Source organism: Caretta caretta, chromosome 5, assembly GCF_965140235.1.
Source record: "Caretta caretta isolate rCarCar2 chromosome 5, rCarCar1.hap1, whole genome shotgun sequence".
Taxonomy (NCBI): Eukaryota; Metazoa; Chordata; order Testudines; family Cheloniidae; genus Caretta; species Caretta caretta.
The window spans coordinates 134361152-134380326 of record NC_134210.1 but is presented as its reverse complement, the minus strand read 5'-3'; positions in this window follow the sequence as shown (position 1 = coordinate 134380326).

The window sequence follows — 19175 nt, the reverse complement described above, 5'->3', positions numbered from 1 at the left end:
TTCCCAATGTTCCAACAAAAAAGTAAGCAAATACCTTTGCTGAAATCAGTGGTGTTGCAAAGATATAAAAATGGGCAGAGTTTGGCATTCTAAATATTAGAGATATACGGAGTTAAAATGCACATTACCCATCTCCCCGCTCCCTACCTCACCCACACATACACTCGACTCTGATACACTAATCAGATTAACTGTTTGATTCCCTCCCCTGTAATTTTAACATAGCCACTGTGTCACATACTACGTTTAAAAAGAGTCTGAAAAGTACCACACTGCTGCCAAGAGTATGTAGGTGTTAAGGACCTGTTTGAAGGATGACTTATCCTAACATATCTGAGCTGTGCCTTTCCAGTGAAGCAAGGTGGCCATACACATCTTCTATCTTGCATGTTGCTCATTGTGACATTACTCAGGGACTGATGGACAGCTGTGTCCCCTCAACTCTCCAACCTGGGGTGCCCTTTACACTATTTCACTGTGAGAACAACCACTCCTAGTCTATTCATCACACTGTCCTCAGCATGTAATTCACTCCCAGCTATGTTGTATGAGTGCTATAGCTAGTTACTCAAGAATCATATTACAGAGTGACACCAGCAAACTCCCAGCCCCAGGCTTGACCGCAGAAATGTGCATCTTGTACTGCCCAGCTTGCTCCTTCTGCCCAGCTTGCTCCTTCTGAAAGTCTGTCATTTCATTCATAGAAAAGGTTACGCACAGACCCTGTTATCTCAAATGGAGTTTCCCAAACACTTCAATCCAAACACACTGGTTTAGATAAAACAAGTTTATTAACTACAGAAAGATAGATTTTAAGTGATTACATGTGATGAGGCATAAAAGTCAGATTTGGTTATAATGAAATAAAAGGTAAAATGCAAACTAATACCTAATTTAAGTAGCTAAGTGAACTTGCAACAAGCAAGAAGGTTTTTCTGACCACATCCTTACAGCGGACTGGCTGGATTCCAAAGAGGTAACAGTTATATGTATTCATTACTAGAAGGATCCTTTATGAGAAATTCATTATTGAAAAACAAGACACCACCTATGGTTAGCTTAAATAAATCAGTGCTTTCAACATTGGCTGCTAATCCTAAAATGTTTAATTAGAACATATATTCATAGATAATAAGGCCAGAAGACTGCATAACACTGGCCATAGAATTTCAGCTACGGGTCCTGCAGTGGAGAAAATTATCCTTCCATCCTTCTAGATGAGATGCTTCTACAGCAATTGCTGTTGACCAGTGAAATCTGCTTATCCCATAAAATATTATGCATAGAACCTTGCTGTGGAAGTCTTCCAAAGACGGCAAGCTGGGTTCTTAGATTATATTTGTTTATGAGGAAAAGAAAAGAAGAAAATTATCCCACACTGGAAGTTCAGTGTTGCACACTACGTTGCACAAAGTGTGGGGTTGACTGAGTTGAGAACAAACAAAAAAATGTGACGGGTTTGGTGTATCTAGAATGGTGCTGAGGTTTAGGGTAGCCAGGCACTGGACTGAATGGAGAAGAATAAAACCTTAGCTCACAAAACCCAAATATGTGTCCTAAATGTTCCAAAGTTACTAGCAATTTTGCATGCCTTGTTTATTGGGGCCACCTTGAGATATCTCAAAGGTGCCTGATTTTCAGAGGGCATGTCATAGGGCACAACACTCACCACTTGTCTGGCACCTCCTCCTGGTTACTCTAGAGATTAGCTCTTGAGGTTAAACATAGAATCATAGAATATCAGGGTTGGAAGGGACCTCAGGAGATCATCTAGTCCAACCCCCTGCTCAAAGCAGGACCAATCCCCAGTTTTTGCCCCAGATCCCAAATGGCCCCCTCAAGGATTGAACTCACACTGCTCCTTCCCAGGACTGCTTCCTACCACTCCTGTTTCCCCCCTCCCTTCTCTGGGGGTATCAGCTCCAAACCCTCCTTCCTCCCAGGAAGTGACTGCTGCCCTTTCCCAGCAGCAGCCCCTGTCTGTTGCCAGCTACCTGTCTTTTATAGGCCCCGCCTTTCCCTGTACAGCAGAACCTGCTTGCGAACAATTCCCTGCTCTCTGGCTTTCCCTCCAGGTGCAGCCTGTGGTATTAATAGGCCCACCTGGCCATCTTAACCCCTTCCAGTCCTGTGGACACCCCATCAAAAGGCAGGAGCTCAGCACTTACTTAAAATCAGACCCCTTTAAGATGTCTCAAGTTGGGCACTCAGAAAATCAAGGCACTTGCATTTACTAGGTATTTTGGAAAATTTAGACCCATACAATTTTATTTGGCTTCTCCTGATCTTCAGTCCAAATTGGCAGAACTTTGCTAAAGGGGCATGTTTTTTTTCTTGCAGTCCTTGATTGCAGTGATGGGTGTGATAATTATTGACTAGACTGAGAGCCCCAGATGAATCATCTTCTCCAAACACTTTGCTACTGACTGATGAGCTCTGCTGTGAAGCATAGGTATGAACTATGAATCAATATCAGTGCTGTTGCATAGCCTGTAACAGTGGTGATCTATATCTCACAAGCCTCTTGCCGTTTACATAAGAATCAGTTGAGATCAAGGTTTGGAACTCCCATGGGTGACAGCCCACAACAAGGGAAGCTTCTCGGCAGTGATTTGCTCTGAACCCTTTATTTCCACCTTGTCAGCCAAAAATGTCAAGAAGAGAAAAGCAGCACAAAAGGAGCTGAAGAGACAAAAGGTGTTGGAAAACAGTGGTTTGACAGTTCTCAGCTTGTAGGCAACTTTGAGGACATAACGGCTTTCTTCTCTTATCAAGATGTTTTATTGTCCTCTGTCTTCCTGTGTCTCCAGAACCCCTTCCCCAAAGGTTGATTTAGATGCAACTTCATTCACCTTCTCCTCCACCTTCAGCTCTTCCTACTTTAATTCTACTCTGTCACAAACAGACTTCAAGATTCCTTCTATCTTCTTACATTAATGGATATAGGTCTATCACAAAATCTGATTCAATGCCTTGAAGATGGATGGTCTCATAGAATATGGCATAGGAATGGAAATCAGGTGACCTGGTTTCTATTCCCAGCTTCCTGTGTGATCACGGGCAAGTTAATTAACCTCTCTGAGTCTCAGTCCCCATCTGTAAAATGGGGATAATATTACTGACCTGCCTCACAGAGTCATCAAGGGAATTAACTCATTAATGTTTTTAAAGTGCTTAGAGATACTTGGATGGAAAATGGTATAGAAGTACCAAGTATTATTAAAAAGAGCAAGGGTACTTGTGGCACCGTAGAGACTATCAAATTTATTAGAGCATAAGCTTTCGTGGGCTCACTTCATTGGATGCATAGAATGGAACATATAGTAAGAAGATAGATATATACATACAGATAAGTGGGAAGTTGCCACACAAACTGTGAGAGGCTAATTAGTTAAGATGAGCTATTATCAGCCAGAAAAAAAAACTTTTATAGTGATAATCAAGATGGCCCGTTTAGACAGTTGACAAGAAGGTGTGAGGATACTTAACTTAGGGAAATAGATTCAATATGTGTAATGACCCAGGCAGTATTATTAAATCAGTTTCTGTTACCTTTTCCACAAGTACTGTTAGCATGACACTGACTGTGCAACTGAGTGAGCTTTGAACAATAATAATCACTACCCACATAAGTAACAAAGGACAGTTTTTTTAGTTAGTTCCATTTGCAGAAAAGGCATGTAAGGGTCTCAAGTTGCAGTGGGGGAGGTTTAGGTTGGATATTAGGAAAAACTTTTTCACTAGGAGGGTGGTGAAGCACTGGAATGCGTTACCTAGGGAGGTGGTGGAATCTTCTTCCTTTGAGGTTTTTAAGGTCAGGCTTGATAAAGCCCTGGCTGGGATGATTTAACAGGTGATTGGTCCTGTTTTGAGCAGGGGGTTGGACTAGATGACCTCCTGAGGTCCCTTCCAACCCTGATATTCTCTGATTCTATGGGTTTTCTTGCTTTTTTAGAAAAGAAAGAGGGCAGTGGTTGGCACTCCCTTCCACAACCCCCTAAAAAGCTTTCACAGAGGCTTTGGGATGGTACCTAATTTACTGGTACATCAGTGGCTAAAACATCCACAGCTAGTCACTGCTTCCTTGAAAGGAAAAATGGTTTTGTGGTTAAGGCACTAGACAGGGACTGAGGGAGGCTATTAAATAAAGCTGTGTAGATGTTGTGGCTTGACCTCTGAAGCCCACCTCTCCTCCCTAGACTTCAGAGCCCAAGCTGCGACAACTACACACCTATTTTAAGCACCGTAGTAGGAACCCAACTCTATCTGTTCAAGTTTAGACTTGCTGCTGCCGGCTTCCACTCGCTGAGTAGATGTTCCCTCAGTTCCCAATCTGTAAAATGTGGATAAAAATACTCCCTTTGTCCGTTTAGCTTGTGAGTGCTTGAGGACAGAGATTCTTTGTGTTTGTACAGCACCTATCATAATGGGGACCTGATCCTGGCTGATGCCTCTAGGAATCACCATAACACAAATAGTAACAATATCAACATCAGTATTATGATGACTCGAACTCCAGTAGATTACGTTTTATGCAAATATGGGGGGAATTGGATTCATTTGTGGATGCGTGAGTAAGAGAGCTGGCAGTACAAAAACACAAATGCTTCGTTTCCAATACAGTTATTCCATGTTTCTGGTTCTGCAGACAATCAAACCATAGCACTCCCCCACAGCTCAACTTCCTCTGTGCTTAATTAGGCTGCCTAGTGGCCTAGCCAGGAATTGCTAGACTCTACAGGGACAGATCCCTGTTAGCATTACAATATTCCACTAGTGTAATTAGTTCAGATAAAGGCAGTGCTATTCCCAATGTTCTTTTTCAAAAATCCTTTGGACCAAAAAGTTCTTAAATAAGCAAAACTCCTTTTTATGACACTGGGATTATGTAAAGATTTCAGAGTTTGGCCCATCAGAAAATAGACCATTAAGGGAAAACCTGCTTATTCTTTCTGTACAATTGTGAAATAACAATTAATAAAATATAATATATGATCTCTAACCAAGTTACAGAAGTACCAATGTATTGTATCACACAGCCCACTCAGAAATACATGGTAAAGCGATAAATTAGTTAAGAATATGGATTTTCTGTCTCATGCAAACTCTCAGACAGGCTCAAATTGTGTTGATTTCAGCAAGCCTATTTAAAACAGAACCCATATTATAATCAAAAGGAGAGAGATCTTTATTTGATCTATTTTGAGAAAGAAGTCAGCTCAAGGTCAATTGCTGATCAAGAACAATTGATGAAAACTAGGTGAGATACTTTAAAAACTATTTGAATTAAGACCCAGCTCCAATCTGTTTGAAAGTAATTTATAAGAAATTATCTCGATTTACATAATCTGAGTGTTCATAGCTTGATGATTTAGAAAATCTACATATGAATTAGAAGATATTGTGACAGATAATTTCCCCCAAAACTCAGAATTAGAACTCCTACATGGGGAACAAGAGCAGCAGGAAAGTGACATATTAGATACAAAACTTCTGTTTCCAAGGAACCATCCTAGAGTTTCAAGCAATACACACTATGATCCACCAAGAGGCACAGCTTATGCCAGACAATGCTTGAGATTGATTCTGGGGGAATTAAACAGCTCAACACATTCAGGACTGGTTAAGGTCCTCTGGTTAATAACCAATGCCACCTGCAGAACTACAGTAAACATGCTTTTGTCTTTAATGAATAAACACGATCACACAGAGAATAGCAAGTTTAGCTGAAGACAGCCACAGCTGTCTTCCTTTTCCCAGCAAATGAAGGGGTCTGCACTCGTGCTACAAAAGTATTATCAAATGCAGTGTCAAAGCAAGTGTTTCTCCTCCATTGTAAGATGCAAGCTGAATACTATAGGCAGGGCTTTCAGTGTCTTCAGACACAAGTGCAGCTGTACGCACTCGAAACATTCTATTAGTGTCTTCCTGCATGCCTTCCTAAGATCAGGAAAAGGAGGACATTTCTTTCCAAGTCTGATGCTGCTCCTGGTTTTCCAGCTCTCTCTTTTTATTCTTCTTTTAGGAATTCTCAGATTCATAGGGAGACCCCCACTGCCCCTAAACTGTGCCTGTAAATTGGCTGATTGATTCAGAAGGGAAAAAGGCAGAGGATAGCCGCTGGAAACTTGACAGTATTCATTTACAGCAACAGGATTCTGGGGCCAAACCAAGCCCTCAGAGGCATGTATGTGTGGAGTATGCTGAGTACAGTGAGCCAGATTCCATCTTCTGATGAAATACCCGGCCTTCTACTGATACCAATGAGGTAATCTTGCTCTCTCCTATCTACTGAGGCTCTTCTATCACCACCCTTGGGATGCAGTGGAACAAATTTTGCCCTCCATGAGGGGTCTCAGTGATTTCAATGGGAGTCAAACACACATCTGTGGTACAAACCAATGTGTGAATCAGTTTGTGTGGCTCAAGGATGCAGGACTGGGGCATGATATGTCCTGCTCTGACCATCAATTCACTATTTCGTGACTGGCTGTAACTGAGTACCGCTGTTTCCCCCTCATGTTAATCTTCCCTATTTCTGCTAGTTCAGTGCCTCCTCTATCTTCCTCCATTTCTTTTTTTCTTGCCTTTCTTTCCCCATCCTCCAGGAGATGTCTCCCTTTGGGTCCCTGCCAGCAGTATGTCTTTTATATGTAGGATCCAAAGCAGCCACAGAATGCTTAAATCAGCGGGAGCGTGGGGAGGGAGGGAGACAAACTCAATCTTTTTGTGGAAAGCTTGAGAATAACATCTTTGCCAATATCACTGCAATCAGGTCTCATTTGAGACCTTCAGCTAAAGTTTCTTTTATAAAGTGAAGACACCTGATTTCTGTCAGCCCTTGGCTCAAAAGTGCACCATCTTCCTAAACAACTATATCAGATTGACAGAGAACAGCAACCAAACTGGAAATCAGATTCCATTGATGGGACATCAGTGCAACACCTACTGGCAATGTCTGGCTTTGGGCAAAGGGTTTCTTCTGTATAAAGAAGTCTCTTGAGCACAAGGTAGATAAAGTTACAGCAAGTTGGAGCTTTCTGTTTCAGTGGATGCTTTGGAAAATGGTCAGCCCACAGCAGTTCATGCAGGGGTATGGAGAATGGCAGAGGTGATCGACTTACATGACTTTGGTTTGTATTGACCACCACCAATGTTGTGTGAAAATTGCAACCTTATGCAGAATTTGCCTGAATGAGAGAAACAGCAGGCCACAAGGCAAATGGATGCACATGCTCTCAGTTGCATCATTATGCAGGAACAGGCGCAGAGAGACTGCGAAGCAGGACCCCACGAATTCTGACTGCTTGTTTTTTCTTTTTGTGTCATTCTATAGCGGAGTCTGTTATGTCTTCTGCACCTTGGGAAAATGAGGGAAAATAGCATGTGTGTCCTTGCTGGCAGGCTTTGCCACTGCAGCGGCCATAGACGCTATGTTAAAGTATCAAGGGAGCACCTAATCCCCTTAGAAATTCAAAGCATTCGAAAACATTCTGTCATTACGCTGTCTCATCTATTCATCTCCCATTCTCTGCCTCTTCTGCGTCCAGCTAAAGCTTCAGATACAAGGAAAGAAGAGTTCAGTGTCAGTGTGGTGACAATAAAATCAATAAAACCAGACGCTACCTAACCACCGGAATAGATTACCAAGGTAGGTTGTGGAATCCCCGTCACTGAAGGTTTTTAAGAAGAACTTAGACAAACACTTATCAGGGATGGTCTCGGTTTACTTGGTCCTGCTTCAGCTCAGGGGGAGAGACTAGATGATCTCTCAAAGTCCCTTCCAGCCCTACATGTCCTTGATCAAGATAGCATTAACTGGAATGCTGGTCAGAGAGAGTGATCTAACTTCTTACCATTAAAGGCTGGCACACTTTGGCAAGGCAATGTGGGGAAACTTTTTGGACATGTTTGTGGTTAAACTATCAGGGATGATGCAGGGTGGAATTCGATGGCCTGTGTTGTGCAGAAGATTAGACTAGGTTATCACCAAATTTACTTAACCCTGCTGAGCTTCTTCTTATCATATCATCATGTTTTCTTCTGGCATTAAAATCTCTGGCCTGATCCTCAGCTGGTGTAAACTGGCATAGCTGCTCTGCAGTCAGTGGACCTGTACTGATTTACACCAGCTGAGGAGTCAGCCTTGAAGTTTTTGCATGAGCACTAGACCATCCAGGGGGCGGGGGGAAGTTCACAACAGGAGAGAAAATATTTCCTAAAACCAATTTCCACTTCTACTGAACTGATGTAACACACCAATGGTTCCTCTGGCTTGTTGGGTCACTTCCAGGTGGAAAGACTGGCTTAAGTTTACCCCCCACCCTCCAACTGCCAATACAGAGATACTGTTGGTTGCCATCTCTTAAAATTCGTATTATGTTGAACTCATTGTTTGATATGATCAGAGAAAAGCGGGCAGGGAAATAAGGCATAAGATGATCTGCTTCTGCAATCGTTGCCCAGACTATGCTCTTAGTTCCTGATACTTCTGCATTTTGGAGGCAGCAAAATGATGCTCTCTGACATAAATATTATCCAGTATGTTTTTATCACCACATAATCCATGCTTTTGCCACTTGTCCACATACCACTCCTTAATGGAAACCTCATGTCATCCTGCTCCCTGCAGGTCCTGATTAACCCTCAAACACCCAGCACTTATACAGCTGCTGGCATTGAAAAACAAAAACAGACCAAACCAAACCCCTCCACAACCCTCTTTTTAAACAAGACCGTGGAGGAAAGAAACAATTGACCCTGAGTTACTTATAGCTAGGAATTGATAAAAAATAAATTAAAAGGAAAAATATGGAAGGCACTGTGCTCTGTTTGATGTCTGCTGTGCTTTCAGATGAATCATCACATGATGTTATACTGTATGTCTCATGAAACGATATGAAGTACAGAATCAGTTTGACAGTTCCCTATTGTTCTGGGCCGTCAATGTTATTGGTAGCGTTACTTTTTATTTTTTATAGTAGCTGACGTATGGAAAACGTCACCTTTTCGTTGTCCCTGGAGTTCCCTGGGTGGAAGTCAACAAAGGCAGTCAAATTTAGCTGAGTTACATTAGTTAATTTTAAAGTGTTTCTGAATGGAGTAGCCTCATGGGATCGTATTCTTCCCAGCGAAAAAATGACTACTAACTTGTTCTCACAGAAAGACAAGGTGGGTGAGGTAATATCTTTTATTGGACCCACTTCTGTTGGTGAGAGAGATGAGCTTTCAAGCTTACACAGAGCTCTTCTCCAGGTCTGAAAAATGTACACTACAGAAAATGTATTGGAAAATGAAAATACAAGGTGGAACAAATTGTTTAGCATAAGTAGCTCATGTCATCCTGCTCCTTGCAGGTCCTGGTTAACTCTCAACCACCCAGAATTTACACAGCTGCTGAAGCCAAAAAACAAAATGAAAAAATACCAGTCCTCTTTTTAGACAAGACTGTGGAGGAGAGAAAAGTGACCCTGATATGCATGTTTCACAACATATTTCAAGGGACAATTCAAGGTGAAGTGGCCCATTAACACCTCTCCAGGTACAGGGTGGGAGGGTGCTGGGAGGTTGTGAGATATTGGGTTATAGTTTGTTGTAATAAGCCATAAATCCAGTGTGTCTATTCAGTCCATGATTTTTAGTGTCTAGCAAAGTTATGAATTTAAGCTCCCATGCTTTTCTTTTGTGCAGGTTTCCTTTGAGGATGAGGACTGAGAGGTCAGATATAGAATGATCACTTTGGGAAAAGTGTTCACCCATAGGTGATATGGTGTCTTTGTCTTTTGTGGGTTTTTTATGTGAGTTCATTCGAGAGCGTAGTTGTTAGGGGGCTTATTCCTTCACCCACTTACTTCCCTGGTCCTTCTCGCATGAACAGAGAGCAACAATACCCAAAGTCCAAAGGTGCAAACAATTCGATGTTTATTGGGGTGAACTTCCAGCAAGCATGATTCCAGTTTCCTTCCTTAGTATCCTCCTTCCCAGCTCTGACACCACAGAGCCTTACACCTGTGTCCCTGTTCCCATTCCTACCCTTAGCCAAACATGATTCCAACTTCCTTACTCCCATTCCCTGTTCCCATTTCCCCCTTTAGCAAAACATGATTCCAATTTTCTTACCCCCATTCCCTGCTCCCATTTCCCCCTTTAGCAAAACATGATTCCAATTTTCTTACCCCCATTCCCTGTTCCCATCTCCCACACCCACATGCCCATGCCCACCCCCACCCACTTCCTCATTGACTACAGATTATATAGTAAAACTTGAGTTCTGCTTAGCTATACCTTAACCAATCATTTTCCTGAAATTTAACTAACCAATCCTAACATATTGTAACATGATTATGTAACCAATTATATCCCACCACCTTAATTAGTTTACACCCAGCAAAATTAATTATACAGCAGACAGGAACAATCACAGAACCAGAGAGATTATACAGACAAACAATAGCAAAGTGGGAACTATAATGACAAAACAATACAGAAGTGAGGATTTCACATCCCAGCTATTGATAAGTGAGTTCTTGCCAGACAGGATGCTATCAAACTAAGTTTCCTTTTACATTTTCTGGGCACTTCCCTTTCTCTGGAGGTGATAGGAATACAATCCTGTCCTGATAGTGCCTAACAGCCCAATTGCACCTTATTTCAATGTGACTAGTTTGGAATGTGAGGATGTGACTGTTCGCTTCCCAGCTTATGGCTGCCTCTGCTGCTTAGCCAAAGGCCTTAGCCTAAGAACAGGGCCTCAGACTGTCACAGTAAGAGAAGGCCCTTACACCAGCAGACAGTGATTTTGATTCTTTCTTTTATACCTCTATAATTAGCCAAGTGATAAGAATACACCTAAATTCTTAGAGTATAGGCCTTTACAGACAGGCCTGAATATCTATATCCTAACAGTAGTGATTGTCTCATTTCACCTACATAGCTTTATTGGGGCATTTAGTGCACTGGATGACGTACACCACCTGTTTAGATAGGTATGTGAACGACCCATGGATCTTGAAAGATGTGTTGCGGGGTGTGTTGATCATAAAATCATAGAATACCAGGGTTGGAAGGGACCTCAGGAGGTCATCTAGTCCCACCCCCTGCTCAAAGCAGGACCAATCCCCATTTAAATCATCCCAGCCAGGGCTTTATCAAGTCTGACCTTAAAAACCTCAAAGGAAGGAGATTCCACCACCTCCCTAGGTAACGCATTCCAGTGCTTCACCACCCTCCTAAGTGAAAAAGTTTTTCCTAATATCCAACCTAAACCTCCCACTCTGCAACTTGAGACCATTACTCCTCGTTCTGTCATCTGCTACCACTGAGAACAGTCTAGATCCATCCTCTTTGGAACCCCCTTTCAGGTAGTTGAAAGCAGCTATCAATCCCCCCTCATTCTTCTCTTCTGCAGACCAAACAATTCCAGTTTCCTCAGACTCTCCTCATAAGTCATGTGTTCCGGTCCCCTAATAATTTTTGTTGCCCTCCGTTGGATGCTTTCCAATTTTTTCACATCCTTCTTGTCATGTGGGGTCCAAAACTGGACACAGTACTCCAGATGAGGCCTCACCAATGTCGAATAGAGGGGAACGATCACGTCCATCCATCTGCTGGCAGTGGCCCTACTTATACAGCCCAAAATGCCATTGGCCTTCTTGGCAACAAGGGCACACTGTTCTCATAGACTTTTAAGGTCAGAAGGGACCATCATAATCATCTCATTGACTTTCTGAACATTGCAAACCACCAAACCTCACACATCCACTCCTGTAGTAGGCCCATAACCTCTGGCTGAGTTACGGAAGTCCTCCAATCTTGATATAAAAACTAAGTTAGAGAATCCACCATTTACTGTAGTTTAAACCAAACGTCCTGTGCTCCACACTGAAGAGGAAGGCAAAAGACAAACAAACAAACAAACAAAATGCCAGGGCCTCTGACAATTTGACTTGGGGGGAAATTCCTTCCCAACTCCAAATATGGCGATGAGTTAGATCCTGAACATATGGGTGAGACGTACCAGGCAGATACCTGGGATAGAATTCTCTCTCATAACTCAGAGACCTACACCTCTAATGTCCCATCTCCAGCCATTTGAGACGTATGCTAACAGCAGATTTGGATGGGCCATCGGCCATTGTAGGCAGTCTCATCATCCCATCCATAACCTGTCAAGATCAGTTTTAAAACAAGTGAGGTTTTTTTGCCCCCACTTCTCCCCTTGAAAGGCTGTTTCAGAACTTCACTCGTCTGATGGTTAGAAACCTTTGTATAATTTCAAATCTAAACTTACCGATGGCCAGTTTATACCCATTTGTTCTTACATCATCATTGGCCCTTAACTTAAATAACTCTTCTCCATCCCTGGTGTTTATCCCTCTTATGTAATTATAGAGAACAATCATATCTTCCCATAGTCTTCATTTGATTAAACTAAACAAACCAAGCTCCTTCAGTCTCTTTTCAAAGGGCAGGTTCTCCATTCCTCTGATCATCCTAGAAGCTCTTCTCTGCACCTGTTCCAGTTTTAATTCATCCAGTTTGAATTAATCAGCATTGGTGAGGCCACATCTGGAGTATTGTGTCCAGTCCCCCCCCCCCTCGCCCACTACAGAAAGGATGTGGACAAATTGGAGAGTCCAGCAGAGGGCAACGGAAATGATTAGGGGGCTGGGGCACATGACTTATGAGGAGAAGCTGAGGGAACAGGGCTTATTTAGTCTGCAGAAGAGTAGAGTGAGGGAGGATTTGATAGCAGCCTTCAATTACCTAAAGGGGGGTTCCAAAGAGGATGGAGCTCGGCTGTTCTCAGTGGTGGCAGATGGACAAAACAAGGAGCAATGGTCTCAAGTTGCAGTGGGGGAGGTCTAGGTTGGATATTAGGAAAAACTTTTTCACTAGGAGGGTGGTGAAACATTGGAATGCGTTACCTAGGGAGGTGTTAGACTGTATTCGCAAAAAGAAAAGGAGTACTTGTGGCACCTTAGAGACTAACCAATTTATTTGAGCATGAGCTTTCGTGAGCTACAGCTGATGAAGTGAGCTGTAGCTCACGAAAGCTCATGCTCAAATAAATTGGTTAGTCTCTAAGGTGCCACAAGTACTCCTTTTCTTTCTAGGGAGGTGGTGGAATCTCCTTCCTTTGAAGTTTTTAAGGTCAGGCTTGACAAAGCCCTGGCTGGGATGATTTAGTTGGGGATTGGTCCTGCTTTGAGCAGGGGGTTGGACTAGATGACCTCCTGAAATCCCTTCCAGTCCTGAGATTCTATGATTCTATGATTCTTATTCATGGGAGATCACAAGTGCACGCAGTATTCAAGATGACGTCTCACCAGTGCCTTGTATAATGATAACAACACTTCCCTATCCCTAGTAGCAATACCTCACCTGATGCATCCTTGCATTAGCCTTTCTCATGGCCACATCACATTGGCAGCTCACAGTCAAGCTATGATCACCCAGTCCACCCAGTTCTTTCTCCCCCTCTGTTGCTTCCAACTGGTAAGTCCCCAACTTTTAGCAAAAATTCTTCTTGTTAGTCTCTAACTTTACACTATTAAATTTCATCACATTTGTATTACTTTAGTTTTCAAGATTATCTAAATCTTCAAGGTCATCCAAATATTCCTTCATATTGGCATTACTTCCCAACTTCACATCATCTGCACATTTTATAAGCACGCTCCCACTTTTTGTTCCAAGGTCATTAATGAAAACGATAAATAAGATGGGTCCCAAGACTGATCCTTGAGGAGCTCCAAGAGTAACCTCCCTCCCTCTGACAGTTCACCTTTCAGCATGACCCTTTCTAGTGTCCCCTTTTACCAGTTTCTTATCCACCTTTCAATTCTTATTTTAATCCCCACCTTTTCCAATTTAACTAATTTCCAGGTGGAACTGTATCAAATGCTTTACTGAAATCCAGATAGATTAGATCTACTGCATTTCCGTCTATCTAGAAAATCGGTTATCTGGCACAATATACCTTTTGTAAAACCATGTATTTTATCCCAATTACCGTTTACCTCTATGCTTTAACTACTTTAAAAGATTTTTCTAAGACCTTGCATTGAGGTCAAACTAACAGGCCTGTAGTTTCCCAGATCACTTTTTTCATTTCCTAAACATGGGTACTATATTTGCAATTCTTCAGTCATAGGGTACAAGCCGCAAGTTTACATATTCATTAAAAACCCTTGCTATTGGGCTTGCAATGTCATGTGCCAGTTCCCTTAATATTCTTGGATAAAGATTATCTGGGCTTCCTGATTTCGTCCCATTAAAACTATTAGAGTTTAATCCCAGATGTGGTAATTTCTGCTTCCATATCCTTGTTTCCATTATCCATCTTGCCACTGCCCCCTAGCTCCTCGTTAACTTTATTAAGAACTGAGGCAAAGTACTCATCCAAGTGTTGGGCCACACTTAGATTGTCTTTAATCTCCACCCCATCCTCAGTCTTTATCAGACCCATTTTTGTCCTTGTTTCCTTTTCATTTATATGGCTAATGTGACTTTTACTACTGGTTTTAATTTCCTTTGTAATGTCCAACTCTGGCTGGCTTTTGGCAGTTCTCACTTTTTCCGTATACTTTCTGACCTCCAAGAGGTAGCTTTTCTTGACTATCTATCCCTTTTTCCATTCCTTGTAAGGTTTTTGCTTTCTTTGAGATACTTGTTCATCCACTTCAGTTTGCAATTCTGCTGTACATTTTTTCCCCCTTGCTTGGGATGCAGGCTCCAGATACTTTAAGTCAAAATTGCTGAAACTAATTCCAAGCCTTCTCCACATTCAAATCCTTAAATTCTTCAGCCCAGTCTACTTCCCTAACTAATTCCCTTAATATTTTAAAGTTTGCCTTTTTGAAAGCAAGGACCCTAGTTGCAGACCTATTATTGTTTAGCCTTCCATTTAGCTTAAACTGAATTATTCATGATCACTCAAGCCAAGATTCTCCTCTACAACCAGTTCTTCTATGAGGTCCTCGCTACTTACCAAAACTAAATCTAAAATGGCATCACCTCTTGTTGGTTTGGTGAATTTTTGGTGAAGAATCTGTCAACTATCACATCCAGGATTATCTGGGCCATACCACTTGTCCTCCAATCTATATCTGGGAAATTAAAGTCTCCCATAATCACACAATTTTCAGTAGTATTTATTTCATTAAAAATATTAAAGAAGTCTCGATACATATCTGAATTGAATCCAGGGCGTCTGTACCAGACCACAAACACTATCCCAGGGGAATCTCTGTTACCTATTTTGTAACCGTTGTGCAAGATGTGGTGCATATCTCCATTCCACTTCAGGGGCATGCATACCCAGTGCACCGTGTCAGAGATTTTCCCTCCAAGGTACTGATCGGGGCAGCACATAGATCCTCTGATTTCTCAAGCTGCTATGTGACAGTATAAAGGGCAGAGCTGCCTGGAGTGCCTTTAGTTCCTTCTTACCAGGCAGACTCCAAGAAAGTGGAGAAAGAGGGTAGGTCTTGGAATGGACACGCAACACATCTCAAAGAACAACAGGAGGACTTGTGGCACCTTAGAGACGAACGAATTTTTTGAGCATAAGCTTTTGTGAGCTGCAGCTCACTTCATCGCGAAAGCTTATGCTCAAATAAATTGGTTTGTCTCTAAGGTGCCACAAGTACTCCTGTTCTTTTTGCGAATACAGACTAACACGGCTGCTACTCTGAAACTTGTCAAAGAACAACAGTTATGGAACAGGTTAGTAGAAGATTCTTTTCCTTTGAGTGATTGCACACGTCCATTCCACTTCAGATGACCCGAAAGCAGTTCAATCCAGAGATGGGATCAGTCTACCTGAACAATAATTGAAGGACAAGAAGATAAAGACGTAAATGTTTCTTAAAAAGGAAGTGATGTAGGTGCATGTATTAGAGTGTATTCCACCTCTTCAGGTTGCAATCTCAAAAGCCTGCTTTCTATAAGACCATCAGACACCTGGGAACTCTGGGGAACACGGGGGGTTCTTGCAGGATTCTACAGAGTTTTCAACTCTGTATAAAAGGAAACCAAATACAGTTTCCTTTGTAAGGGATCATCAGGAACAATCAGACTTGGACCCATCTCATGCATATAAATCAGCTTTTTAGCTGTCTCATACTAAATTTAGGATGAGGCTGCAATTGGAATTTCTCAGGAGCTGCCAACAATGGGATACATCCAACGTCCATGAGGATGAAATACTGCTGACCTACCTTGACTCTTCAATAAAACAAAGCATGGAGGATGCGATTGGTTCTCTTCTTCCCTCTACTACAGAAAACCAGTGAAATTCCCATTGCAGCATGATGCAGAACTGAACTGAGGAGATTAAAAAATTTTGCGCAGTCTCATCTATTATAAGACGTTTGGCATGCTAAAAATCTGGAAATTTGCCATTAAGTTGCAATAAGTTCAGCAAGTAATGCTGAAAGGTTTTGAACATTAACTCACCAATGGAGAATGCCAGTGCATTTGTAAGATATCAGTGTAATAGATTCTGGCATTCCACTCTTACCATCTTTACAAATGTCACTTTCATTTTATTATAAATTAATCCCAATTTCTTCCAAAGCTCCAAAATAAAGCTTCCTTGCAAGCAGTGAACCCCGTGCTCTGCTGCCAAAAATATTGCAGTAAGAAATATATAGGGATGTTAAGGGATGTATTAAAGATAGTTAGTGGACACTTCTTAATAAATGCATAGTCTTGATTAAATATTAGCTTATTCTCCATGAGGAAAGACTACATGAGGCACAAAATTGGGTTGGTCCTGCTTTAAGCAGGGGGTTGGACTAGATGACTTCCTGAGGTCTTTTCCAGCCCTGAGATTCTATGATTCTATGAAAATGGCCAAATTAGGATGCAGCAGATTTGTTTACTCAACTGATCTGATAAATATTAGGTGCCAGATCCTCAGCTGGTATAAATCCACATAGTTCCACTGACATCAAAGAAGCTATGCCAATTTACACCAGCTATGCATCTGGCCCTATAACTCCCCATTTAATAACAGAGCATTTTATCCACTTTAAATGTTTGGGTTGCCATACCTTCATCAATTATTCATTCTAGACAGCAACCTTCTCTATGAGGTAGCAGAAGAAACCTGTAGGTTAGATCTAATTTACTCTTTTAACCAGTTTACTCCAGTATCAAGTATTTAAATTGGCCTCGCTGTGCTTTCAGACGTTACAGCCATATATCAAAGCAATTTGTGAAAATGCCAACAGAGCAGCAAGCTATATGTATCATGTATTTTGAGATTACACAGTTCCAAATGCCTTTGTAAAGCAAACCTTTCATGAATAAATCAAGAAATACCCTGATGCATGCTTTATGTAGAGCAAGGTACTCTATTTAGGTCACAGTAAGGTTCTGCCAGGTTTACTAAAATGAACAAATCTCTAGTGTGTACTCTAACTCCACCACGTTTCATAACCCAAGCAAGCATCTCCTGCTCTATTTCCACTGTGCGTTTGCAACTGTTGATGACCCTGCACTTGCAAAGTGTTAGTTTGATCACCTAAAGTTCAAATGGCTTTCAAATCAGGAGCTATGCAGGGGAATTTCTCTATCCCATGTAAGGATTGTTAATGAAAACACATAGGGCCAATTTCTGATTCTGCCCCAATTTCTCAACATGCAACCCCACTGGAAGGAAATCTAGAACTTGCTCCTTTTTCTAAGGACCTGCCAAAGGAATGGATTTTGGAGAGATCAATGCCATTCAGTGCAATTTCCAAGCCTACCTTTGTGAGGCTTGTCCAAGTAGGTGACACCTAGATGAGAATCAAGAGTGGAATATCATATTAACAAACCCAAGCAATGCAGTCATCTCTTTCCTCGGCCCTGAATTTAAGATGCCGTGTTAGTCTGATCTGTCCTTCTGTGCAAATGTCTATGATAAGGTTCCAAGTATAAGGACACCCAGATTTCCAGCCAGCCTGAAATGATAAATGTTTATCTAGAGTAGAGGAATGAAAAACTCAATGCAGAGCACTTCCCTTGACAGACCTGGCAGTATAAAGGGAAAACACTTTGTTTTTGTTTAAACAGAAAATAAGAAAAAAAGGTGGCTAAGTTGAGAGAGGAAACAAATCCCATCCTTCCACACACACAAAAAAAAATTCCAACCAGAGTTTTTTTTTCTTCGAAGATGTGACTTTGAGGCTAAAGTAGTTTAGTTACCAGTTGATACATGGGAAGATCATTAATATGGAAAATATTATGAAAATAATATGAAAATTCCCATCCATATTAATGGAAATTACTGGGCCAAATATTTACTTGGTGTAGTTAATGAAATGCATGGGTACAGGAGAGTGGAAAATTTGGCCCTTTGACTTCACTCCATGCTCTCCACCCACCCTCAACTACTTTTTCACCTCTCCCACCTTTCAGCTCTGCCAAATCAGCCCTGTCTCGCCCCCAACATTGCTTCCTCCTCCACTCACGCACTCCAGAAGACAACCTCTGGAGGAAGTCTTCCAGTGAGGTGCACTATAAGGTGGGTAGAAAGTTGGCTAGATTGTCGGGTTCAACGGGTAGTGATCAATGGCTCCATGTCTAGTTGGCAGCTGGTGTCAAGTGGAGTGCCCCAGGGTTCGGTCCTGGGGCCGGTTTTGTTCAATATCTTCATAAATGATCTGGAGGATGGTGTGGATTGCACTCTCAGCAAATTTGCGGATGATACTAAACTGGGAGGAGTGGTAGATACACTGGAGGGCAGGGATAGGATACAGAGGGACCTAGACAAATTGGAGGATTGGGCCAAAAGAAATCTGATGAGGTTCAATAAGGATAAGTGCAGGGTCCTGCACTTAGGACGGAAGAACCCAATGCACAGCTACAGACTAGGGACCGAATGGCTAGGCAGCAGTTCTGCGGAAAAGGACTTAGGGGTGACAGTGGACGAGAAGCTGGATATGAGTCAGCAGTGTGCCCTTGTTGCCAAGAAGGCCAATGGCATTTTGGGATGTATAAGTAGGGGCATTGCGAGCAGATCGAGGGACGTGATCGTCCCCCTCTATTTGACATTGGTGAGGGCTCATCTGGAGTACTATGTCCAGTTTTGGGCCCCACACTACAAGAAAGATGTGGATAAACTGGAGAGAGTCCAGCGAAGGGCAACAAAAATGATTAGGGGTCTGGAACACATGACTTAT